Consider the following 27,389-nt stretch of genomic DNA (forward strand, 5'->3'; position numbering starts at 1 on the left):
CAAGTTAAAAAAGAAACAAAGATGGTTTGTTAAGTTACAAGTTAAAAAAGAACACAGAAGGCTGGAGTGGTGTCTTGTTGCACATCTACATGTGTCTGGTTTTTAAGTCAGAACCTGCATCTGAAGCACTTGAGACAAAACACAGACCTTTGCCAAAATATCAGTCCCACAACCAGGAACCTTTGGACAGTTAACATATGTAAGGCTGAATAAAAACAATGAGGATAAACTTTAAAACAGCCTTGAGGGGCAGCCCGGGTGGCTCAGCGGGGGCAGCCTGGGTGGCTCAGCGGTTTAGCGCCACCTTCCTCCCAGGGCCTGATTCTGAAGACCCAGGATTGAGTCCCACATCCGGCTCCCTGCGTGGAGCCTGCTTCTCCCTCTGCCTATGTCTCTGCCTCTCTCTCTGTGTGTCTCTCATGAATAAATAAATAAAAATCTTTAAAAAATAAAAAAATAAATAAAATAAAAAATAAAACAGCCTTGAGGGCAGCCCTGGTGGCTCAGCGGTTTAGCCCAGCCTTTGGCCCAGGGCGTGATTCTGGAGACCCGGGATTGAGTCTCACGTCCGGATTGAGTCCCAAGTCGTCGGGCTCCCTGCATGGAGCCTGCTCCTCTCTCTGCCTATGCCTCTGCACCTCTCTGTCTCTCGTGAATAAATAAATAAAATCTTTAAAAATAAATAAATAAATAAATAAATAAATAAATAAATAAATAAATAAATAAATAAAACAGCCTTGAAATATTTTACATTCTAGGCTTTCCTCCATACTAGCTATCTGAATGCTTTCAGCTAAGTTGGATTTCTGAGTTGGATTTCCTCTAAATATGAGTAACCATCCTAATTCAGGATAGCCAATTGGCTAAAATGCTGTAAGAGCAAGCCCTCTTTAAAAATAATTAATATCTTTCTCTGTTCACCTAAAATGTGGAATGCAACAACATGAAGGAAAATATAAGACTCCTTCAGTGATGGCATATAACTAAGCTAATTAAGATAAGTAAAAAAATTGTTTACTTAGTAGCCGCCAAATTCTATAAGGAAAATAACTGTTGGTGTAATTATGCAGTTTTGTATCTTATTAGCTACCACACTGGAAGATTATGTATTGTGCAACAATGATATTTGTTGAACCAATAAAATCTAAAGCTACTGTCATAAAGTTGTGTTTTTATATCCCTTTAGAACAGTACATTTTCTTTTTCCTTTTAAAACCACGATATGCCCACAAGAGTCCTCAAAACAGCCTCTATGTTCAAATTACAAATTATTTATTTGATCAGAGTTTCCCTAACCTGGGAAATTGGAGGAAACAGTAGTTCTTAATACAGCAAAAAGGATCACACCCCAAGATGCCATGAAAGAACTCTAGAAACCAAGGAAAGAGAAAATTTAATAACTACAAGAAAAATAGAAAGAAGGGAAACAGAACAATTTTTACACTTCAATTCACTTCTACTTTTTCCATCTCAACATTAAATCCATATTTATCATGTAAACAAAAACCATTACCATATAAAGTGAAACTCAGTCCTCTGCTCCTCAGCCTGGATACTTATTAGACTGTCTCCCCCTCCCTCTACACACACACACACAATGAGGTTTAAGTAAGATTAAAAACTAACACTGAAATCCATGTGATATTCAACTCATATAACACTGAACATCAAAAGTACCACCACTTACAAAACCAATTCCAAATGACATTTTTGTGGGAGTTCCCAAAAAATGCCTGCACTCTTCATAATCCTGCTAAATCTAATAACCACACCGTAACATAGCTTGAACATCACAAAGCTCAGCTTCTGCATCATGTCATTCTGGGATGAACGTTAAACTGAGCTTCTGGGCCACAGGGCCCGTGTCTTATTATTTGACCATATCTTGGCCTCCGAATCTAATTTCTATTTTTCCCTAGTTTTGAAAATTTGTTGTATTTTACAATATGATTACATTTACTTCCTGTCAGCCACTTCAAATCCTTTGTGGAACAAAACACGGTATAAATAATGTTTTATTCACATTTGCATTCTTAGTATTTAGTGCCTGGCAACCCAAATTCTTAATTTATGTTTACTGACTTTAAGGCTATTGCCCTAGTGCGACTGTAGCTCAATTAAATACTGATGTCAAATGACCACAGCAAGACTTAGCAATATTAATGATTGATATGGATCAGAAGCCACATGCCCTGAGCTGGTACTCCTTGACAATGTTTCTGTCACCAAATAAAGGAATGCCAAAACTGATTTTAAAACTGTGCTGTTCCGGGATCCCTGGGTGGCGCAGCGGTTTAGCGCCTGCCTTTGGCCCAGGGTGCGATCCTGCAGACCCGGGATCGAATCCCACGTCGGGCTCCCGGTGCATGGAGCCTGCTTCTCCCTCTGCCTGTGTCTCTGCCTCTCTCTCTCTCTCTCTGTGACTATCGTAAATAAATAAATTAATTAATTAAAAAAAAAAACTGTGCTGTTCCTTGAATCTTTTCAAGGAGACCAAAATAATCATTTCGTTTTTACATCATACAAAGAACTTAAAGGGGATGAAAGGGTCTTCAGAACTCAAATCTAATAACCATTATTTTTACTTATTTTTCTGTTCACTTTCACTTTCTACTCTGGGGGAGTGGGAGAAGGTGATATAGAAACCTATTAAAGTTCTTCCAAAGGAGTTGAGTATTTATAAAAACGTATCACAGGTTAAAAACAAAAACAAAACCTATCACAGGGATCAGAGCAGACCTGTACCACCCTAGTTCTACAACGGCAAGTATCTCTGTAGTATAATTCCTGTTTAGACAAGATCATGAGTCCCAGGGACTAGAGTTTAATTATGACTCATTCAGACAAGCCAAGGCATACTACTAAATAAAAAGTAAACTGCTGACTTTGAGATTCAATGATAGAAATGCAATAAACTACCAGGAAACACTGTTTCCCTCCTCACCATCAAAAGGTACAAGCCTGGTCACTTTCAAGATGGACCTCTTCACCCCCACATTTTGTACTGTCAAAAAAAAAAAAAGACTAAAAAATTGGGGCTCCAATCTAAGTCTCTACTTAAATAAAGCAAACCAAACTCTCCACTACTGAGGATCATAACTAAAGGACAATAACACCTGCAAATCAGTCTTTAAGCACTGATTCAGTTCTCTCTCTTGGCCGCAAACAATGGAGATCATGTTCAAGAACAAACATAAAAAATGAAGACTATAGATTCAACAGATAACATCCATGTGTATGTTCAACTAGCTAATTCTACACACTTCAAGATTCTTCTTAGCTTCCAAAGGCACAAGACAGAGAGAATCTTCTATTCTAAAAGTTGTTTAGAGAGGCTCTGTCAATATATAACCGAATACTGCTTACTGATGGGAAAAATCTCTGTTCATCAGCCAAGGGACTTTGGAGAATGAGAGCTGCATATGGCTTCTTCCCTCCATGGCCTCCTAATTCCACATCAGTTTGTAGTTATTCTTGTACTACAAGAGTATCGGTTTCAGAATGTAAGCCTCATAAGCCCCCAGCAAAGCCATTCGGGTGGAACTACTCCAGAGAGTCTCACTTTAGCTCCATAAAGAAGCTAGGAGGCCCCATCCACGACAAGGGTGAACAGTAATTGCTCTATTGGTTTACGCCTCTGACCTATAAAGAGCAAGGCCTGGAGCTGTCTGTAATCCATAATCTAGTTTAATATTCTGCCAACACGGTACAAATACGTGGCTTTCACTAAAGGCACTGGTATGAAGCTAAAATAGGGATTCTCAGTTACTAATCCTGTGTAGCATTTGTTCTAATTCTCAAACATGTAGGAAAATTCTCCCTTTTTAAAATTTTAAGTAAAAAGGGCTGTGGTGAGTCTCACTACACTTCTGACAGGCCACATAACAGATGGTCTCAGTCACAAGTCAGATAACTAACGAGTAGTTAACTATCCTTCTCCACAACATCACTTACAAGGAGCAAGTAATCCGCCACATTATTTTGGCATCTCTTTCTTTTTTTTTTTTCTTTTTTTTTTTAAACTATTTTTATTTATTTTTTTTATTTATTTATGATAGTCACAGAGAGAGAGAGAGGCAGAGACACAGGCAGAGGGAGAAGCAGGCTCCATGCACCGGGAGCCTGACGTGGGACTCGATCCCGGGTCTCCAGGATCGCGCCCTGGGCCAAAGGCAGGCGCTAAACCGCTGCGCCACCCAGGGATCCCCTTGGCATCTCTTTCTTAACGTTTGCTACAGCTACCACTTCTACAACTAATGCACTGTGTAAAAATGTATAAAATCAACTTATGGATTCTAAATTTGGGGAGCTATAAGATCACACAGTTAAAATTTTTTTTACTGCGAAGAAACTGGAGTTCAAATGTGTGAAGTGATTTGGTCAAGGTCACACGGCCTGTGCTCGAGTCAGGACAACTAGGGTCTCCTGATTCCCCGTCTCGTGTCCTTCATGACCACAGGAATTCAACAACAACAGAGAGACCTTCTATTCATCGGTGGCAAGTGCAGTGGGCACTTTTCCTATCCTTCTGTCTTTTAAAAGAAACAATTCCTCTCTGTTCTACACAATAGCCTATGTGGAAACAGAGCACATATGAGCTAAATCACTATTCAAAGGTCATTTTAATAAGCATGATGCAATACCAAGGCACAATGCCCATGTCAATAAGCAGCAAAATATGCCCCATAAAGGCTTTATTTAAGCCAAATTATATATATATATATATATATATATATATATATATATATGTCCTCACTCCATCATTCAACTATGGTGCTATTTGAGGGCAGAAATTGTTTCCCCTGTGGGGGGCGGGGGGGAGACTGTTTCCTCTGGATCTCTATATCTTTTAGAATACTATCCTTCAAAAAGTTTTGCTCAAACACCCCCAAAAATCAAACCAAGAGGGGAAAAATAAGAATATACTGAATATGTCTAAGATGATATATAAAACTTTTCATTAAAACTTTCAATCATTACAGGGGCTGAACTTTCCTTTATAGAGTACTATATGCTAATACGAAACTGACATCTAAGTAATAATACAATTATATCACTAATTTAAATGCAGCCAATGAAATCTAAACACTTGAGCAACTGGACACCCACCATCCTCCATTTTAAAACTATAAGAGTAGCATTTTCCTTTCTTCTATAAAATATTATTTCTTTTTCTCCTTGAATTAGATTTCTCCTTTTCCTCCACAGTATCTTATTTTAGCATAATTTATTTGATCATACTTAGGAATCCTGTAACAAAAATATGCATTTGAATTATTTTTTATTTCCTTAAAGTATTTCTTTAGATTGAGTTCCTGTTAGTATTATTAATAGTATATAACTGATGAAAACAATGCAAATATATTACAGATTTTGATAAGTAAACATAAAAAGGAACTTCCTTTTTTGGAGTTGCAGATCTTAATAAAATGTACGAAAGATGATCTACACCTTGACAAAAGGAAGCTTCACGCTTGATGCCAATGTTTTCACTATCTCTTTGTTGGAACCCTGGAGGATTTTATACCTCAAAGAAACACACAATGGTGAGACTCAGGATGAAAGAAAATAAGGCTTTTTCTTTTGTCAACTGTACGAAGGACCAGGGCTAAAGGGAGGGTAGGAAAGAAGGAAGATCAGGTGGATATTGTCTTCAGACAAATCAATTTCAGGAAAGAGCGTAAATGAATGTTGAGACCCAGGAAATTGACTTTCTTAAAACCACCCAGCCTAGATACCTCTAGACACGTACCACGGTTTGAAGACCGGTCCTCCAACACACACAGCTAGGTTCATTTATTAGAACTCAGTAAGTGTTGCGTTAAAACAGCTTAAGAAAAAATGTCAGTCACTAAGAACATCTATGTTGTACTGATCTGCTTTCTTTCTTACTTTTTTTAAATCAAATGATTAAGTCAGCTGTGAGGATTAGGTGAGATGATGAATATAAAACACTGACAACACTGCCTGGCAGATAGTAAGACTCTGGCTGTTACCTACCATTAGGCAGATCATACTACTTTTTCCCCATCTGTCATACATTTATTTAAGTAAGATTAAAGCCTTATTCAGATATGGCAATACGATTTATTTTTTATAACATACATATAGCTCAGTCTGCCAAACCGTACTGGTTCAGGACAGCTACCACCTTGGTACCATTCCTATATATATTATGACTTTTACACCACAAACATACAGATTAATTTGAGAAAAACAAAAAGGATTTTTATGCAAATATGGAAAAAATAAGTATGGCATTGGTGAAAATCCTGTTTTCAACACCTAGACAAAAAACCAGATTGATTCACCTTTTAAAAATTAATTAAAATGCATGTAACTGTACAGGTAAAAAAAAAAAAACTATTAAAACTTTCCCTCTAAGTCTTTAATGAGACAAGACTTCTATCTCCCAGTATCTACTAAAAAAGATCTGTGAGGTTCACATCCAATACAGAATGGCAGGAACTTCAACCTATCAAATTTAACAGGTCAGAACCTGCTTTGTTTAAAATACTTCTTGATCCCTCTATGTGCTAACAAATTTGCGTAGAACTGAAAAGACGTTAATTCCAACCTTATCTGACTGATCTGCTTCTACCTCTACTCTGCCCACTAGGGTGGGTCACAGGGCAATGAGCAGTTATCAGGCTTACATCCGGCAAAGTTACTCCCTTTTCCCAAAAATCTCTTGCCTCACTTGAGCTCAAAATGTAGGAAACCTCATATACATGTACTGCCACACCAAGCAAACAAGTATTGCTCCAAACTACAACAAAATCGGATACTGGCAAATGGAGAATAATTTTTTTAAATATAATTCATATACTATAAAATGCACCCTTTTAAAATATACAATTCAATGGTTTTTAGTATACTCAGAAGACTGTGCGCAATCATCACCACTGTCTAATCCCAGAATATTTTCATCACCCCAAAAGGAAATCCTATATCCATTAGCAGTCTCTCTCCTCCTTTCTCTGTCAATCCTCCTCCTGTAGCTCCTAGCAACCACTCATCTACTTTCTATCTCTATGGAGTTGCCTATTGTAGACACTGAAATCATACAGTATGTGGCCCTTTTGTGCCTCGCTTCTTTCAATGAGCCCAGTGTTTTCAGGTTCATTCACATTGCTGTATCATCAGTGCCTCACTCCTTTTTATGGCTGATATATATTCCACTGTATGGAAAGATCACATTTTGTTTATTCATTCATCAGTTGATAGGTATTCAGGTTGTTTCCACTTTTTGGTTATTGTGAATAATGTTGCTATGAACATTGGTGTACATGTTTTTGTGTTAACATATGCTTTTAATTTCTTGGGTATATACCTAGCAGAATAGCCGGGTCATATGGTCTATGTTTAACTTTTTGAGGAACTGCCAACCTGTTTTTCCAAAGTGGCTATACCATTTTATATTCCCACTAGCAACGTATGAGGGTTCCAGTTTGGAAAATAAGCTTTATTTCCTGAAATCTTTTCCTTTACAAATCTTTTTGCCTTCCTTTAAAAAAATGAGCATGAGGAAAATAAACTTTTTTATTTCACGATCCAATGTGTTTCAACAACTAGTTTATTTTACAAATACATAATCTCTAGGAAGAACAGAAGTATTAAAAGAGAATATAAATGGTATGGCTATCAAATATTGAAACTAGCTTAACCAACAGACTAGAATATTTGCATCTCATAAATGAGTATCATACCCCCACTTTATTACGTAAGGAGGTTATATACCCATTCCACTTTTGGAAATTTCTGTTTTGGAATTATCTTCAAGGCCAGTTCATAAAGGCAGATAAAATCAGTCTTCTGATACCACATGGCCATGCCCTTTTCCATTCAAGGACCAGACACCATACTACTCAGCTTGATCACCCACCTAACTTGTTTTACAGACATGAGTGCAAATGATTCCTGACCACTTCCACAAATCTAATCTAGCCTCAAAAAAAAAAAAAAAAAAAAGAACAACAACAAAAAGAAGAATGAAGGAACAGGTTTTTTTTCCCCTAGATTATTATTCAAAATGGAGTTTTAAAGTGGATCTTATACTACAATTATACAAGATATCATCACTGGGGCAAGCTGGAGGAAAGAACACAGGACACTATGTACTATTCTGCAATTTCCTGTGAATCTATAATTATTTAAAAATAAAAAGGTTTTCAAATACAGATCTTAAAAGAGAGGCAGAATTTCAAAAGGAAAATGGAAAAAGCATGGAAACTACTCTGAGTAGGTCAAAAAATAAAAATGCAATTCACATCACAGGAATCACTACTGGCCCAGATAAGCCACAAAGTTCATTCCAGGGTACAGTGGAAAAGAAGGTAGAACACGAGTCAGACTGTAGAGCATCCTGAATGTCAAGCTATGGTTTTGAACTCACCTTGTCTGAAATGAGAGACCCTTGGAAGATTTTTTTTTATAATACATGAGAAAAATAAAGCAAGGCTTTTGAGAGATTAATATGGCAGCAGCAGAGAGGACAGACTGGAGGGAAGAGCCTAAAGGCAGAAAGATCAGTTACCATTACAATAGCCCGGGCCTGGGGAGGTGTTGGGGTTGGCAGTGTAACCAGACTATATGGAGCTTAATGACTTAATGCTCTGGACTTGCCTATAAAGATCCCATATCTGGCTTCATTCTGAGCTCTAGATCATGTTTACAAAAAAGAAATCTCTTCTCTGAATCACTAAAATGGAGAAGTTTTAACATTTTGATCTTCAACAGGCTTATAAGAATAAAGTTGGGGATGCCTGGGTGGTTCAGCGGTATAGCGCCTGCCTTCAGCCCAGGACATGATCCTGGAGTCCTGGGATCAAGTCCCAGGATTGAGTCCCAGGACTGAGTACCGCATAGGGCTCCCTGCATGGAGCCTGCTTCTCTCTCTGCCTGTGTCTCTGCCTCTGTGTGTGTGTGTCTCTCATGAATAAATAAGTAAAATCTTTAAAAAATAAATAAATAAAGTTAAAAAGGCAGAAACAATTCTACTTATATCAAAAAAGAAAAAAAAAGATCTGATAGTAAGTAGACTTTCTAGCTTTGGACTGTGTCCCTTTAACAAACATTAGAAGCTCTCTTCCACTTTGGGAGAAACTTCCGCCCAAAAACTGCAACACTATCAGCTGCACTCTGTCCACTTGCAATAGGAAGCTTCATTTGTTATAGTAAATTTCTGGTTGAAGAGCCTATTGAGGTCCTAAAACAGTTTTGTGTCTCTAATGCCATACTTTCAGAAAGTAATCATTTCAGAAGATGTGAGATACTGACTGTTGAAATGCAGGAGGATCCAGGACTTTATTATAGGCTGAGCAAACAGCAAAACTGACTGAATGTTTACTCAGGGTCCACTGCGTACTGGATACTGATGACACAGATGGTTGCAACAGTCCCACCCTCAAAGAAGCCATAGTCTACTGGGAAACATACACAAAAAAAGTGAATGTAATACAAAGCAGTTAATGTCATTACAGAGGTATGTAAGAGATGCTTATTAAGAGATCAAAAAGCATCATGATCATGATGACAATGACGATGGCAATGATGATAATGATAACAGCCATTTTTTTTAATTTTTATTTATTTATGATAGTCATAGAGAGAGAGAAGAGGCAGAGACACAGGCAGAGGGAGAAGCAGGCTCCATGCATCGGGAGCCCGACGTGGGATTCGATCCCGGGTCTCCAGGATCGGGTCCTGAGCCAAAGGCAGGTGCTAAACCGCTGGGCCACCCAGGGATCCCCAACAACAGCCAATACTGATGAAGTACTTAGTCTGCACAGGCCCTATTCAAAGCATTTTCCCTATATTAATTCACTATTCTCACAACAAGACTAATATCCACTTTTTATAGATTGGAAAACTGAAGCACAGATAGGTTGAACACTTTTACCCCAGTTCTATAGGCACATGATTAACCAAGCCAGTCTGGCTCCTAACTCAGGTGGGACTGAACGGCCCACCATACTGACCATTAATGAAGAACCAATTAATGTTGGGCATTATTGAATTATTAATGAAGGACAGTCCAGACCAAAGAAAGCATGGCATCTTTTGAGGCCCATCACTGAAGGGCCACCAAGCATTCCCAAGACAGATTAAGGTATCTGGGTTGGAGGGTTGCTTATTTGCCGGGAGTGGGCGGGGGGACTGCACTCTAAGCAATAAGAATGAAGGAGGAGCAATCCCTCCTGGTACAAGATAAGATTTTAGAGTGCCTGGTGCAGTCAAGGAATAGTCAGAAGCATCATCTTCTCATGGAGGACTCCTAGGTTCCAGGGACAAGAGAGGAGGCCATAAAAGACTGAGGTGTTATGGGCCTTGCAGGCTTTATATTTCAGGTAAGAGGGGCTCATCTGAAGCCTTTACTCCTGAGTGATGTGAGCAGATCTGTCTTCAATAAAGATAAATCTGGATGAAAGGTGGAAGGTGGCCCAGAGGCCAGGAGACCAATTAGAAGGTTACACAATAACTCTGTCAAGAAATGATAAGGAGCGGATGAATGTGAGCAAATGCTTCTGAGGTAGAATCAACAGTACTTGGTGACTAATTGCCTGTAAAGGATCAGGAAGAGAAGACAGACGGAAAAAGCCGAGGCTCCTGTTCTGAGCAGAACAGGGCAAAAGGAAGATCAAATTTTAAGAGGAGTAATAATGGGATACCTGGGTGGCTCAGCAGTTGAGCATCTGCCTTTGGCTCAGGGCATGATCCTGCACACAGTCCAGGGATCAAGTTCCACATCAGGCTCCCTGCATGGAGCCTTGCTTCTCCCTCTGCCTCTGTCTCTCTCTGTGTTTCTCAGGAATTATGAATGAATGAATGAATGAATGAATGAATGGTAATAATAACACTGATACTAATAGTCATGATGGCTCTAATATTTTTTTTTAAGGTAAACTCTACCCCATGATGTAGGGCTTGCACTCATGACCCCGAGATCAAGAGTCGCATGCGCTACGAACTGAGCCAGCCAGGCACCCCTCTAATATTTCTGAAGCTGTTGGTTAGAGCACGCCAGTGCTATGCTCAATACTTTTATAAGAACGATCTCATTCAATGTTAATAAGGTGAGTTCCTATTATCATTGCCATTTCAAAAATGGAGAAACTAAGACTGGCGGAAAATAAGTGATTTAATTAAGGCCATGGCCACTCAACACTGAAGCCAGAGGAAGACTTAAGAGTTGAGAGCATCTAGGGAAGTGTCTCAGTGTGGGTCTCTAGCAGATGACTAAGTATCTCTATGTGGACGTGAGGAACGGTGGAAGTGCTAGAGGTACTGAGTTAGAACAGCAACACAGCTATACAATTATTACTATTCCTATTGCTATTATTTATTAAGCACTTGCTGCCAATGAGACACGGTTTGAAGGTTTTACATTCATGGTTTCATTTAATCAACACAATCCTGAGGTGAGTGCTACTATTCTCGATTCTTAAAGAGAAAGAAACCAAGAGAGAGGTAAACCATTCAGGCTGCTCAGACAGAGAAGGATGGAATCACATCCAAATGCAGAGCTCCATGATTCAGAGGAGGTAAGGGAAGAGGAAGTGGGGCAGAAGGCAGGGAGAGGGCGCCAAGGACTGAATCCAGAAGAATACCATCCCTTATAAAGCTGGTAGAGAAAGAGTACCAAAGGACCTTATGAAGTAGTAGTGTACTGGTGGAGAAAAAGCAAACACAGAAGGCACTCCGGTTTTAAAAGCTAAAGTAAAAACAATTTGCAAAAGAAAAGGGTAGTTAGCATCAAATGATACAAGAACTCAGAACCAAAGTTTCAACTGGATAAGAGTATTGGCTACAAGGCACTAAAAACCCCTCCCAGAGCAGTTCAGTGAAGGCACCCAGACCGCCCTAAGCTTACAGGAGCAGAAAGAGGTGGCATAGAAACCGGGTGATGATAATGCCAATAATGCCCCTACTATTTCCAAAGCTATTATTAAGACCCCGTGCTATGCTAAATAATTTCACAGAAACAATCTCATTTAATAAGTAAATTTTTCCCTAGGCTTTGTGGGTCACACACTGTCCCTTAAAAAAAAAAAAAAACCCTTTAAAAATGTAAAAAGCATATTGGCTGGGTTATATGAAAAACAGGCCGCAGGATAGATATGAGCAGCTGGCAAAAAAGTTTCTCGGCCCCTTCTTAGAGTGTGGTGGTTAGGGCACAGGCTCTGCTGTCAGACCAACTATATCATTTTCCAGCTCCTCACTATCTGGGTGACCTTGGGCAAGTCACTTAACTTCTCTATCTCTCAGCTTCCTTACCTGTAAAAATGGGAATAACAACAGGAACTACCTCTCAGGGTTGTCATATAAGAAATAAATACAAGTCAAGCACTTAGGTATTAAAGGAAAGTCTTATCAATGAGGAGGATTTGATAGAGGATGAGCAGACAGGAAAGAGCCAACAGAGAAGGAGAAATATTCAATGGAAGAGGACTAATTAATTTTTTTTCAAATCCCAAAGAAAAGGTAGAGGAACAGGATCAGGATAGTGCAGGTAAATGTAGGAGAACAGGCTCTATCCTAACTGCTGATGAAAGTATAAACTGGTTTGGAGAGCAGCCTGTCAGCTTTCATCAAAATTCCAAATGCATCTATCTTTTGATCCCCTCTCCTTTTCTAAAATTTGTCCGTGCGTATATCCCCAAGCAAGGAAAAAGCTATGAACGCAAGGCTGTTCCCCCTGTAGCAGTTGATAAAAATGAAAAAAAAAAAAAAAATAGCTTACCAGTCCATCAGTAGGGGAAAGGTAAAATAAAGAAATGCTCATCTATACAATGGAGTCTTGTGTAGTTAGTTAGAAGTCAGCACGTTATATGCTGACGTGGAGAGGTCTCCATAATTTAATATCTTAAACTTTTTATTTTGAAATAATTGGAGTCACATGTAACTTTAAAAAGTAATACAGAGAGATCCCATGTACCCTTTACCTAGCTGCCCTCAATGGTGACAGCTTGCAAAACTATAATTCAATACTGGAAGTTAATTTTTAATATAAAAGCAAACTTAAACTACTGTGCATATTACCTACACTCCCTTGTGTGTATTTAAGCGACCACACAGTCTATGCATGCTCAGAAGATACACACTTTGCTGGCTCGTAGCCAACACCTCTGGAAAGGTGAGAAACGTTAAGGGACGGATAAGATGAAGGACACTCAGTTTATGGACATTGACACTAGTTCTCCTTAGCCACAAAGTGCAGATATTACCCCAAGGATAGAGAAAGTCAACAGGTAGAGGGATTAACTTTTGTTGTTATTTTTTTTAAGATTTTTATTTATTTATTCACGAAAGACACAGAGAGAGAGAGAGAGAGACAGAGGCAGAGACACAGGCAGAGGGAGAAGCAGGCTCCCCACAGGGAGCCCGACGTGGGATTCAGTCCCAGGACTCCAGGATTCACACCCGGGCCGAAGGCAGCGCTAAACCGCTAAGCCACTGGGGCTGCCCAGGGATTACTTTTGAAATAAATGTGAGCACCGTGGGATCCCTGGGTGGCTCAGCGGTTTGGCGCCTGCCTTCAGCCCAGGGCCTGATCCTGGAGACCAGGGATCGAGTCCCACATCAGGCTTCCTGCATGGAGCCTGCTTCTCCCTCTGCCTGTCTCTCTGCCTCTCTCTGTCTCTCATGAATAAATAAAATCTTAAATAAATAAATAAATAAATGCACCTATTTTTTCCATCCAGGGTGCTGAGTATGTGGAAGCAGAAGGTACAGAATCTGAAGATGCTCACACCAAAAGCTTCTTTTTACTCACTTAAGCAGAATGGCTAGCTGATTGGATCTGTCACAGCCTACTCGCTGCTGGGTTCTGTTCAAGGCACTGGACAATCAAAAATTAACCACATAGGTGCAATCTCTGAACTCCAGGAACTAACAGCCTACCAAAAAGGTGGACATTAACCAAAATTACACCATCATAATTAGCATTATATTACAGCACAGCGGTTTAGAACACGGGCTCTGAGGCCTGATGGCTGCGTGAAAATCCCAGCTCTGCTGCCAAATGGTTGTGTGACTTGGGTCAAGTGACATCATACTGCACTTTGGTTTCCTCCTCTATAAAATGGGGATAATTTTAGGTCCTATTTATTTACCCATCTATCTAACTCATAGGGTTGATGTGAAGATTTTTTTTAAAAATTTAAAAGCCCATATATATAAAGTGCTTAGAACAGTACCAGCATACAATAAATACCATGTTTGCTGCTATTATTGTTGTTGGTCTCATTACTATTAATTATTTCAGGGGGGAGTCTAATCTGTCTTCAGGCAAATGGAAGGTCAGGAAAAGCCTCTTTGAGGAAGTGACATATAAATTAAGTGCCAAAGATGAATGTGAATTAAACAGTGAAAGAGAAAATCTGTCTAGCAGAGGGAAGGATGGACAGAAAGACTCAATGCTAAGAAAGAGTATGGCATGTGAAGAATTTGACAAAAGGCCAATGGAGCTGGGGCTCAGAGAGGAGAGAGGAGACTGGACAACTAGAAAGGGCATGTGAAACTTAAGAATGTTCTCTTTAACTGAGTAACAGAAGGTATGATACAAGAAATAACAGATTTCTTTGGTTTTCTTTTTTTCTTTTTTTTTTTAGGCTTGTTTCACTATGGAATCTTGTGATAGAGGAAGGTGAACGTGAGCTCACCAAAAATGGGTAAAGATTTGGAAAGGACAGTCATTCTGGCGAAGGAGAAAAGAAATCAGCTCCACACGGGTACGAGGGCTACTAACAATAAGAGGCACAGATGAGGGCAGAACTCACGCACTGGCAACTGGACAAATAAACACGATTCCATCATTTCTTCAGGCCCTAAAACAGGAACACAGAAAACGGGCAGTATTGTTAATCCTCAACTGGAGATGTGCACGGCATGTGGGACAGCAGAACAAAGCTGCAGGAGAACTGAGGATACTTCTGACTCATTGAAAGTGACCAACCATGTCCACGTGGACGAAAGTGATGCCAGGAAGAGTGTCACACATTTGGAGACAGGCAAGATTTCAGGGGCTGGAGGCCTCAGTGAAATCAGACACTTAAGTTCAGCAAATGGCACAACTAAAAAGACAGGAAATTGTGTTCAGAGAGCAAAATTTCCACATTTATGACTCCAGAGGTGGCGGTCTGTCCAGCCCCAAGAATAGACTGCTACAGACAAGTGGAGAGACAGTTACTAAAGTAAAGATCAAGCCAGAATGAGATTAGGATGCTGGACAAGCAATCAACATAAACATTAAAGAGACAAGACATCACGGAAGGAGGAAGAGTAAACTATTCACAAGGATTGGGAATTAAATTTTCAATTACATTCTTAAATACAGCACCATAAGGAATGTGTCCTTAAGTATCCAGAACAAAACAGACATGCCTTGCTTATAACAAAGCTTAGTCTATTTATTTAGCCAAATAATTTTCAAAGATTCCCTGAATACCATGCCTGAAAAACGCTCTGAGAAAGACAAAAAGAGAAGGAAACTTTCTTAATCATTATTTGTCACAATTCAAGGGCAAGCATCATCATAATGGTAAAAACTAAAGGCACAGACAAGCCGAAACCTGGGAGAAAATCTTTGCAAAACATACATTTGATAAAACAAACAAAACACACATATATCTGATTTAAGGACAGATATCCAAAATACACCAAGAACTTGTAAAATGCAACAAAAAAAAAAAAACAGAAAAATTTTTTAAATGGGCGAAAGATCTGAACCTCCCAATGAAGATATAGACAGAGAGCAAATAAGCATATGAAAAGATGCTCAACGTCCTATGTCACTGGGGAATTGCAAATTGAAACAACAATGAGATACCACTATACCCCTATTAGAATGGCAAAAGTCCAAAGCACCAACAACACTCAATGCTAGTAAGGATGTGGAGCAACAGGAGCTCTCAGTCATTGCTGGTAAGAATGCAGAACCAAAAGCCACTTAGGAAGACAGTTTGGCAGTTTCTTGCAAAACTAAACATACGCATCATATGATCCAACAATCATGCTCCTTTGTATTTACCCAAAGAGTTCAAAACTTAGGCTACTTGGGTATCCCTGGGTGGCTCAGTGGTTTAACGCCTGCCTTTGGCCCAGGGCGTGATCCTAGAGTCCCAGGATCGAGTCCCGCATCCGGCTCCCTGCATGGAGCCTGCTTCTCCCTCTGCCTGTGTGTCTCTGCCTCTCTGTGTGTGTGTCTCTCATGAATGAATAAACAAAATCTTAAAAAAAAAAAAAAAAGGAAAGGAAGGAAGGAAGGAAGGAAGGAAGGAAGGAAGAAAGAAAGAAAGAAAGAAAGAAAGAAAGAAAGAAAGAAAGAAAGAAAGAAAGAAAGAAAGAAAGAAAGAAAGAAAAAGAAAACAAAACTTAGGTTATAGGAAAACCCGCAGGTGGATTTTACAGCAGCTTTATTCATAACTGCCAAAACTTGGAAGCAACCCAGATGTTCTTCCGCAGGTAAATGGATAAACTAAGGTACATCCAGACAACAGAATTTACCTAGTGATAAAAAGAACAGACCTACCAAGCTACAGAAAGACAGGAAGGAACCTTACACGGCCATTGTTAAGTGAAGGAAGCCAATCTGAAGAGGTGCCTAATGTCCAATTCCAACCATACCACATTCTGGAAAAGGCAAAATTATGGAGCTGGTGAAAAGATAAGTGTTTGCAGGAGCTGGAGGTGAGGGAGGAAAGGAAATGAATAGGTGGAGCGAGCAAAATCCTTAAGGCAGTGAAACTATTCTGTGTGATATTATAATGGTAGATACATGACATTACGCATTTGTCCAAACCCACAGAACTATACAAAATAAATGTGGGCCCTAATGTAAACTACAGACTTTAATCAATAACATATCAATATTGGCTCATCGACTGTAATAAATATACCCCACTAACACAAGCCATTAATATTAGGGAAAACGGGGGGCGTGGGGAATGGGGAAGGTAAGGGGATATCTGGAATTCTCTGTACTTTCTGCTCAATTTTTGTAAATATAAAACTGCTCAAAAAATAAAGTCTATTAATTTAAAACAAAAACTAAAGGTATTATCATTTGAATCATGTAGGAGAAAATAATGTCCAGTATTGGTGAGGAAATCTATTTGAGAGACTGAAGGTGCCAACGCTGCCTGGGCTGGGTCTAGCTCTTCCACTTACTGGTAGTGTCGCTGTGCACAAGTTACAAATTTCTCCAAGTCTCCGTTTCTCTGTTGGTAAAGTAGTGGATAATAATCCTCGTGGAGTTAAGATGATTAACTGAGTTCATACACAGAAAGCACTAAGAACAGGAACTAGAATGAAATGTTTAACAAACATTAGCCTCCTGTTACTCAAAGTAAGGTCTATGAACCTATAAATCAACATTACATGGGGGCTTGTCAGAAATGCAGGCCCACCCCAGACCTACTGAGTCTGCATTTTTTATATGCCATCTTTTTTTTTGTTTTATTTAAATTCCAGTTAGTTAACATAACTGCATAATATTGGTTTCAGGTGTACAACATAGTGATCCGACAATTACACACAAGAGCCAGCGTTCATCACAACAAGTGCACTCCTTAATCCCCTTCACCTATTTCATCCATCCCCTGCCTCGGGCAATGAGCAATTTGTTTACTACAGTTAAGAGTCTGTTTCTTTATTTCCTTCTCTCTTTTTTCCCCTTTGCTCACTTATTTTGTTTCTTAAATTCCACATGAGTGAAACCGTATGGTGTTTGTCTTTCTCTGATTTATTTCACTTAGCATTATACTCATGAGAGATACAGAGAGAGAGGCAGAGACACAGGCAGAGGGAGAAGCAGGCTTCCTGCAGGGAGCCCGATGCGATGCGGGACTCGATCCTGGGACTCCAAGATCACACCCTGGGCCAAAGGCAGGCACCCAGGGAATCCCTTCACTTAGCATTATACTCTCTAACTCCATCCATGTCATTGCAAATGGCAAGATTTCATTCTTTTTGATGGCTAATATTCTGTTGTATATATATATATATATATATATACACACAACATCATCTTTATTCATCAGTCAATGGATACTTGGGCTGTTTGCAAAATTTAGCTATCATAGATAATGCTGCTATAAACATCAGGGTGCATTATCCCTTTGAATTAGTATTTCTACATTCTTTGGGTAAATACCTACTAGTGCAATTACTTGAATCTGCATTTTAATAAGATCCTTCAGGTAATTTCTGTGCACATAAAGTTAAGAACCACTATATTAGGTGGTACTATTATCACTGTAACTATTCTTCCATATTGTCACTAAAAAAGGAGCATAAACATTGGGAGAGTCCAAATTATTATTTGCTCATGATTATGATTAGTCTACTTTAAAAAGAGAGGGAAAATCAACTGCAATAGTTAAAGAAATTTCGAAACATTCTCTAAAGTGACTGTAATTAAAACATGTAGTACAGGTACACAAACAAGCACCCTTTGTCAAGAGTGTATGTTAAGGGTCACCTGGCTGGCTCAGCAAGTAGGGCTTGCAACTCTTGATCTCGGGGTTGCAAGTTCAAGCCCCACAGGTGCAGAGATTACTTAAAAATAAAATCTTCTTAAATAAGTAAATAAGACTATATTAACAAAACCATTTCAAATAAGTATGTAAATGATAAACTATTAGGACAACTGGCTATCACTATTTTTTGGGGGGGGGATCCAGATCCTTATCTCACATTATTCTGAAACTATATTCTAAGTAGATTTAAAACCTAAACATTAAAAATAAATTTACAAAGCACTAGAAGAAAGCATAGAATACTTTTAATGTTCAGATGGGTACCTACACTCCTAAGGATACCATAAAACCCAGAAGTCATAGTGAAACCATACTTAAAAAAAAAAAAAAACTTTTTAGTGCTCACTTTGGAAGCACACATACTAAAACTAGAACGATACAGAGAGAATTAGCATGGCCTCTGCACAAGGATGAGAAGAAAATTCGTGAAATGTTCCATATTTTTTATAAAGACATGTAAAAAAATAAGCAAAATAAAACCTTTTAAATAACAAAAGATACCACAAAAGTTAAGAAAATTAATAGCAACCTTCCAAAAAGCTAACAGAAAAATGGGGGGTGGGGGAAATAAAGTAGATTTTATATATGTAAAGAGACTGGATTACAAAAGCTGCAATAGCACAAAATAAACCCTCCAAATCTACCTACAAATATTTGCATGTGCCTGGAAAAGTACGGAAGGACACACACCAAAATGTTAATAGTAGTTACCTCTTGAGAGTAAAATCAGGAATGGAGGAAGGAGGCACTTTGCTTTTTTCTTTATAAACTTCTATAAACTGAACTCTGTATTTACAATGAACATGGTTTTTTAAAACTTACCTTTGTTTAATTATTAAAAGAAAAAAGGACTGAGTGATAGCTTTAGTTTAAACGACTAATATTTTCAGTAGGAATCAGAAGCTTCCTAGTTTTCTCAACAAATACTTAACCTCCAAAGCTTGTAACATCTGGAAAATATATTTTTGTTATCAAAATTTTCCTAAGAATCTTTTAAGTAAAAATATGCCAAGTTCTCCTCCCAAATGGACCACAGTGTTCAATTTCTAGTGGTCCTGTTTAAAGCTAGTTCCAACCTAATTTCCAAAGGCAAAGTGTCTAAACCAGACAAGAAATTTAGCAACGTAACACAGAATATCGAAATGGAAACCACATGTCCGAAATGTGCCTAATAGTAGCAGACAGTAACGGTTGAAGAGTAACTGCAAGTAACTCCATACTCACTTTAGTTTCAATTCTGAATCATTTCTCAGTCACTAAACTGAAAAAAAAAATTTTTTTTGAACCATTTGTCATCTCTGACTAAACACAGGCTTCAGCCCCCAAATCACTAAGTGCAGAGAAGTACATGCCCTCAAGAAGACTGCCAATGGAAGGGTTTTTCCAGAAAGAGTGGTTCATATTCACAGCAGGAAAATCTTGTACTACAGGGAACTCACTTACCACCTTAATTCCCTCAACCAATTTGGAAACTACTGGAAGCAAATGACTAAGAAGTAAAACATATAAGGAAAGATGAACAAAATATTCCTACATACTGAAAGCCACATAAAGTCGTTCATGTTTGCTTTTTAGTTGCCTTTTGCTGAAGTTAGAATATTAAATTCCTTTGCTCTGGGTGAATCAGGAATTAGCTTCACTGGTTTCTTACATCACAAAATTTTCAGCTGCTATAACGAATTATATGACTACTTGGACTTCTTTTTTTTTTTTTTTTTACTACTGACGCTTAACAAAATACGTTACATATGGATCTGCCCAATACTAACTATTCTTCACGTCATTAGACTTGAATTGATGAAAGTGATAAAAACTACCAGTTCTTGGAACTAGATTCCCTCCCCCTTTGTCCTAAAACTATCACTCAAACCCGCTAAAGCTAAAACAATTAGGAGCCATATCTCAAAAGATACGAACATAACTACAATGAAGTCATAAATTGATGAGGGTGGCATTCTTTCTCCTCACAAAGGAAAGAAGAGATTCGTTAGATTCATTACCTTTCACCATGTAAGTAACAGGCACTGTCTCTTGGTTTCTAGAATATCCACTAAAGCAGGGCAACATCTTCTGCTCCATCTAAATTCAGCTGCCTGGATATTTGCAACCAAAACAAACTGCAGGATCTACTTGCTTTTTTATTCAAAAGGTAAACAATCCCTCTGGCCTGATTTACCAAAAAAGATGTGAGCAGAAAGAAATGATCAGGAGGGCAGCACACTCAGGTTTTAAATTTTTAGCTAAGACTCCTAAGATTCTTCATCTTTTAAGAGAAAGACAGACCTTGTCAGTAATGTTAGAAATTGCACACTCCATGTCCTGTATTCAGTCAAAAAAAAACCTCTTCAGGTACACAGATAACTTTATCACATGTCAACGAGCATGGCATCAAGAAGGTCTAGGAAAAGTGTGCAAAGAGTGCAGCATAAAGAATTCATAGACCAGTTAAAAGAAAGCAGGCTCAAAACTAAGGTCAAAGTCCTTCAGTATTCCTAATACTGAAACCACCTCTGTATAATCTATCCATAACCATCAAGAAATTTTTTTAAACTGAGAGTGCTCGCTTTATCCAATTTGTAACATACTTCATTATCATTTCAGAGACACCAAATTTATATAACCCTATGCTTTTGTCATTATCTCTTAAAGTATTTTAAATAGAAACAGCATACTAATTACTGCCTCCCAATCTTAACTCCTTTTTCTTCATTCTTGGAAATTACTGACACTCAAAACTGAGTAATAAAGACTGGTTCAAAAAAAAAAAAAAAAAAAAAAAAATAAAGACTGGTTCAAAACTCCTCCAATTCAGCTACAAGGCATTTTACCTGGTAGTAGGTTAATACCCAACAATAGCTTACATTTCTTTTCAACTGAAAAGCACTGCCACAAATTAGGATTAACAATATGATTGAGCACGTTCTCTTATCAAACTTAATACTTTTTGACTATTAGCTACTACCCAGATCTTGATTTGTGGACTCTTACACCTATAACAGCCTCCTTAAAAAAAGGTGCCTTAAAATAGTTAAGTTCTTTCTATAGAAAAGGACAGGTAATTAGTAACTAAACAGCTTACAAATTAAGTTCTCTAGAAACACTCAAAATATTCTGCACTGCATTTGACTTCTAATTGCTAGAAACATTGTGCCAGAGAAAATTCAAGAATTGATCGCATAGAAAATATTTTGTCTGTAGTGATTCTTACCCAACATAAAAATGAAATACTGTTTGACTTCAAGTCATGCTCTGATAAATCCCAAATGACTTTATTACTTTAAAAAATGAAAAGACAGGATGAAGAGTAAATGCCAACAGCACAATTCGTAAAAGAGCAAATGAATAAACTGGAATTCAAAATAAAAATTCTTGCTCCTAAAAGACACTACCAAGGGGATAAAATATAAGCCACAGAATGGAAGAAAAATCTCTGCAAAGCATTTATCTGATAAATGACTTGTGTCCAGAATATGCAAAGAATTCTCAAAACTCAACATTAAAAAAATAACCCAATTTTTAAAAACAGGCAAAAGATCTGAACAAGTATTTCACCAAAGATATACAGTTGGCAAGTATGTACATGAAAAGATGTCAATATCATTAGTCATGAGGAAAATGTAAAGTTAAAGCAAAAGACAGTGTATACAACTATCAGAATGGCTAAAATTTTCTCATCCTAGCGTTGGTGAGGATATGGAGCAACTAGAACCCTCATACTGCTAGACAGAATGTAAAATTATAAAGCCACTTTGGAAGACAATTTGGCAGTTTCTTAAAAAGCTAAACACACACCTACCAGCCATATGACCCAGTCCTCCCACTCCAAGGTGTTTATCCAAGAGAAATGAAAACATAAGTCCACCCAAAGTTCCACATCAAGTTCCTAGCAGCTTTATTCACAATAGCCAAAAACTAGAAACAATTCACATGTTCATCAATAGAAAAATGGATAAACAAATCCTGTTATATCCATACAATGTAACACTACTCAGATTTACCACTCAGCAATAAAAAGTAACAAACTACTGATACAGACCATAACAAAGATTGAATTTTTTTTTTTTAAGATTTTATTTACTTGAGAAAGAGAACCTGCATGTGCATGAGCACAAGGAGAGGCAGAGGAAGAGGGAGAAGCAGACTCCCTGCTGAGCACGGAGCCCAACACAGGGCATAATCCCAGGACCCTGAGATCATGACCTGAGCTGAAGGCAGAAGCTTAACTGAGTGAGCCACCCAGGCACTCCAGTGAATGAATCTTTTTTTTTTTTTAAGATTTTATTTATTTATTCATGTGAAACACAGAGAGGGGGAGAGAGAGAGGCAGAGACACAGGCAGAGGGAGAAGCAAACTCTATGCAGGGAGCCTGACATGGGACTCTATCCCAGGTCTCCAGGATCACGCCCTGGGCTGAAGGTGGCGCTAAACCGCTGAGCCACCGGGGCTGCCCCCAGTGAATGAATCTTAAACATGGGATGCTGATACCACCTGGTTAAGGTCATTTACATGAAATTCCAGAATAGGCAAAGATAACCTACAGTGACAGCAAACTAGGGGTTTTCTGGGGCTAGAGGGGTGGGAAGGAATACAAAGGGCACTAAAGGAATTTTCTGGGATAATAGCAAAGTTCTACATGTTGATGGTGCAGTCATTACATGGCTGTATATATCTGTCAAAATGCAAATTGTATACTTAAAATGGTTCCATTTTATTGAATACAAATAAGGTCTTAATGAAGTGGACTAAAATGTTATTTTGGGGGGGAATCTATGAAATTATAGTATTTCTTAAGATGTTTATAGTACCTTCCATTATATTACTTTCAAATCTTTGACACAAAGAATCTCAGAAAAAGCTGTATTATCTCATTTTATAAATTTCAGGGGTGGCAGGAAAGTAGGATACATAGCGTAGAATTAGAAGCATGGGTTCGCAGCATTACATTACACTGGGCAGATGTGTCATGGCAACCAAACTGGCAGGACGGGATAAATGAAGTGCTGGGTCTTGAATTGCTGGGGGGAAACTGGCTAGGACCACACAAAAAAATAAAGAACCAAAAAAGTATGTATCTTCCGAGGAAGCAGGCAGGTGAGAAAAGGCAGTAAATGCCCAAAGTCAACATCACCTATACATACCACGCACCTCAAATAAAAAAGAAAATCAGTCATACAGAAAACAATTACTTTTAATAGAAGTAAAATGTGTAGAAGGAGCTCAGAACCCAGTATGTCAGATCTGAATCCAGTGTTTCTCTTTTTTTAAAAAAAGATTTCATTTATTTATTCATGAGAGACATACAGAGAGAGGTAGAGACAACAGGCAAAGGGAGAAGCAGGCTCCCTGTGGGGAGCTCGATGTGGGACTCAATCCTGGACCCTGGGATCACACCCTGACCAAAGGCAGATGCTCAACCACTAAGCCCATCCCTTCCTTTTTAAAAATATTAATATTAATTCTGGTCCCTGAACAGCCCTTTGGAGCACTCCAGAAACAATTTATGTGAAAAATAACTTAAAAAGTATAGTCAAGTTCTATTCTCTGTGCAAAAGCACATAACTAATAATACACTACATTATCATCAAATCAAATTAATAATTAGGTAACTTAAGAATCAAAAATGGCTCTCTATAGCCTATAAGATCAAGTCCAAATGCCTCAGCTAAAAAACCATTTCCTTTATGAACCCACTCCATCCCATTTATCTAACATATACCAATCTAGGGGTGCTTGGCTGGCTCAATCAGAAGAGCATGAAACTCTTAATCTCGGGTCATGAGTTCAAACCCCACATCAAGGGTGGAAATTAAATATTTTTTATAATTGATTGGGATCCCTGGGTGGCGCAGCGGTTTGGTGCCTGCCTTTGGCCCAGGGCGCGATCCTGGAGACCCGGGATCGAATCCCACGTCGGGCTCCCGGTGCATGGAGCCTGCTTCTCCCTATGCCTATGTCTCTGCCTCTCTCTCTCTCTCTCTCTCTCTCTCTCTCTCTCTCTATCATAAAGAAATAAAAATTTAAAAAATAAATAAATAAATATTTTTTATAATTGATTAATTAATTTACTACTCCAAATTCATCCACTCTCCCCCAAACATAATATTGTCCTTCCCTGGATATGTTGTCCCCACACACTACTGTCAGCAATCCAACTCCTATACTTTGTTTAAAGGTGATACCAAAGTCCAGTGGCCTAATAAAAACTGCTTATCCTTAGAAAAGAAGCAAGCAAACAACAACAAAAAACCCTGCTTAGCCTTATTCCATCAGCCGGCCACCACAATTATAAATAAACGGCCTGGGGACTCTGGACTCTTGACCACCTCTTCCTCTTCCCAGCAGACCCCAATACCATATTATGGTATCCCTCTGCACTTCAGCATATATTTCTAAAAGGTGAGTACTTTTTCTTTTGAATGTAACTGTGATATTATCATTTCACCTAAAAAGACAGTAATTGCTTGACACCAAATATCAATGTTCAAATCTCCATATTGTCATATAATTCTTCTTAACAGTTTGTTCAAGTCAGGAACTAGGATTACCTCAAGAGGAAAAACGGTTTCCTTTTTTCCTGCTCTATGGTCTTCAATTCAATACACTCATCGTCTCAATTTTTAGGTGTAGGCAGGCAAGCATTTCCTCTTCCCAGTACCCTCTGCTCTCCTTCTCTTCAAAGAAAATATTCTTTCTTATTCCCAACACCAGTGCCATTACCTCAGAGCTTTTAGCACATTCAGAAAAACATTTATTTTTTTTTTTTTTATTTATTTATGATAGGCACACAGTGAGAGAGAGAGAGAGGCAGAGACACAGGCAGAGGGAGAAGCAGGCTCCATGCATCGGGAGCCCGACGTGGGATTCGATCCCGGGTCTCCAGGATCGCGCCCTGGGCCAAAGGCAGGCGCTAAACCGCTGCGCCACCCAGGGATCCCTCAGAAAAACATTTAATTCAGTGATCCAGCCTCCTTCCTTCACAGTTAGGTTGCCATATTTCACTTAGTATTCAGGAAGAGTTTTGAGTTCTAACACCACATAAATATAAATAATGTAGATCCCATTAAAAGATTATTTCCCATTTCTATTAATCTTTTTGAGGAGCTCAATTTTACATTTTAAATTAGTACAGTGTCTGCTTCCAATTTTAAGTGAATAGTTGGTGAGAACTTTAAGCCTTAAAGATTTCAGGCACAATACTAAGAGATCAGCATTAGGGCTCCATTCCTTAGCCATGAACTTCATTCCTCATTAGTCACAAGGGGAACTAGATAAGAAGGTGTGCAATAATCAGCTCAAATACAAACTCTCCACTAGAAAATAATACAAATGCAGATAGTCAATCAGTGGGATCATTTTCATTCATCTTCAGCACAGATTAAGAGAAGCAGCAAATGTTAGGCAAACAACTGGGAAGAATTCAAATTTCTTTAAAAAAAAAAAAAAAAAGCATAGGAGCACCTGGGTGGCTCAGTAGGTTGAGTGTCCAACTCTTTTTTTTTTTTTTTTTTTGAGCATCCAATTCTTGACTTCAGCTCAGATAATGGTCTCGGGTTGTGAGATTAAGACCCACATCAGGCTCTGCACTCTGCTTGAGATTCTCTCTCCTTCCTCTGTCTCCCTGCTTGTTCATTCAATCTCTCTCTCTCACTCTCTCAAATAAATAAATAAATATTTTTTTAAAAAAATTTTAGGGATCCCTGGGTGGCGCAGCAGTTTGGCGCCTGCCTTTGGCCCAGGGCGCGATCCTGGAGACCAGGGATCAAATCCCACGTAGGTCTCCCGGTGCATGGAGCCTGCTTCTCCCTCTGCCTGTGTCTCTGCCTCTCTCTGTGACTATCATAAATATATAAAAATTAAAAAAAAATTTAGCATAATCTTCAAAATGGCTTCTAGTGTAACTTGGGACATTCAGTACAGCAAGGTGAAATAAAACATTTTTATCACCCACTTACTTGGGCTCAGCATTGTAGAGGACAAAAAAGACCGTGACAGCTTCTGCCTATAAGGAACTTACACTCTAGCTGGTAAGATGAGACTAAGACACTTCAACAATCGGCCCACAGTATGAGCTGTCACCACGCACTAAACTGTGTGATTCAAATTTAAAGTAATGTAGCTCATAGAAAAGATGGGTTAGTGAGGGATAAAGCCCAAGATGACTATACAAAGGGAAGAAGAAGATCTAAACCTTGAAGGCAGGTCAGGTTAGGAACCAGTAACACCAGCATAGAATGTAAGCTCCTGTGGGCAGAGACCATACCATGTCCTTCTCTTGTTCACCTCTCTATCCCAATGCCTACTACAGTGCCTGGAACACAGCAGACACTCAAATATTGGTAGATTACTACAAGGATAAATAGAAGAAAAGAAAAACGGGAAGAAACAAAGAATAGGCATTCCAGGGGAAAAAAATGTAATGAAAGATTAAACATGGCAATTTCATGAGACAGTGAAGAAACACAGAAAGGTGAGAAATCAGGTAAACATGTAGAGTGAACCCAAATCATCCATGGTTTTCAAAGTCAGTCAAGAGAGATATAAAACTGATCCCATATTATTAAGCACTAAAATGAACATGTCCAGAAAGTACATTCTGTTGTGCTTCCACTTTTTAAGAATACTAACAGTGCAAATGACCATTTTTCCTAAAATGGTCATTCATCTTTGTAATATTCTAGGATATAATCTGGAAAGTGTACTAACATTTCTCTAGCTAATGCAGATGAATTTCCTTCCCTGAGTATTTTTACTATCTGGAAATGTGCCTGGGTTATCACTAAGGTCAGTTTCTTTGATAGTTGGGTAATCAAATGCCTGAGACTCACCACATTAAGGCGAGGGATGGGGGA

The 27,389-nt window shown here is 38.6% G+C and overlaps 1 protein-coding gene and 1 non-coding gene across 5 annotated transcripts in view; one reads left to right on the top strand and one right to left on the bottom strand.

Annotated features, from left to right (window-relative positions):
• The window catches only part of SIK3 (SIK family kinase 3), a 242,451-nt gene that overhangs the window by 192,096 nt on the left and 22,966 nt on the right, over positions 1–27,389 (bottom strand). The gene's annotated exons all lie outside the window — the stretch shown is intronic.
• On the top strand, positions 18,878–18,984 carry LOC129498023 (U6 spliceosomal RNA). Its single transcript, XR_008662057.1, has one exon. It is a non-coding gene; the product is annotated as a U6 spliceosomal RNA (small nuclear RNA).

Source organism: Nyctereutes procyonoides, unplaced genomic scaffold (genome assembly GCF_905146905.1).
Source record: "Nyctereutes procyonoides isolate TBG_1078 unplaced genomic scaffold, NYPRO_anot_genome, whole genome shotgun sequence".
Taxonomy (NCBI): Eukaryota; Metazoa; Chordata; class Mammalia; order Carnivora; family Canidae; genus Nyctereutes; species Nyctereutes procyonoides.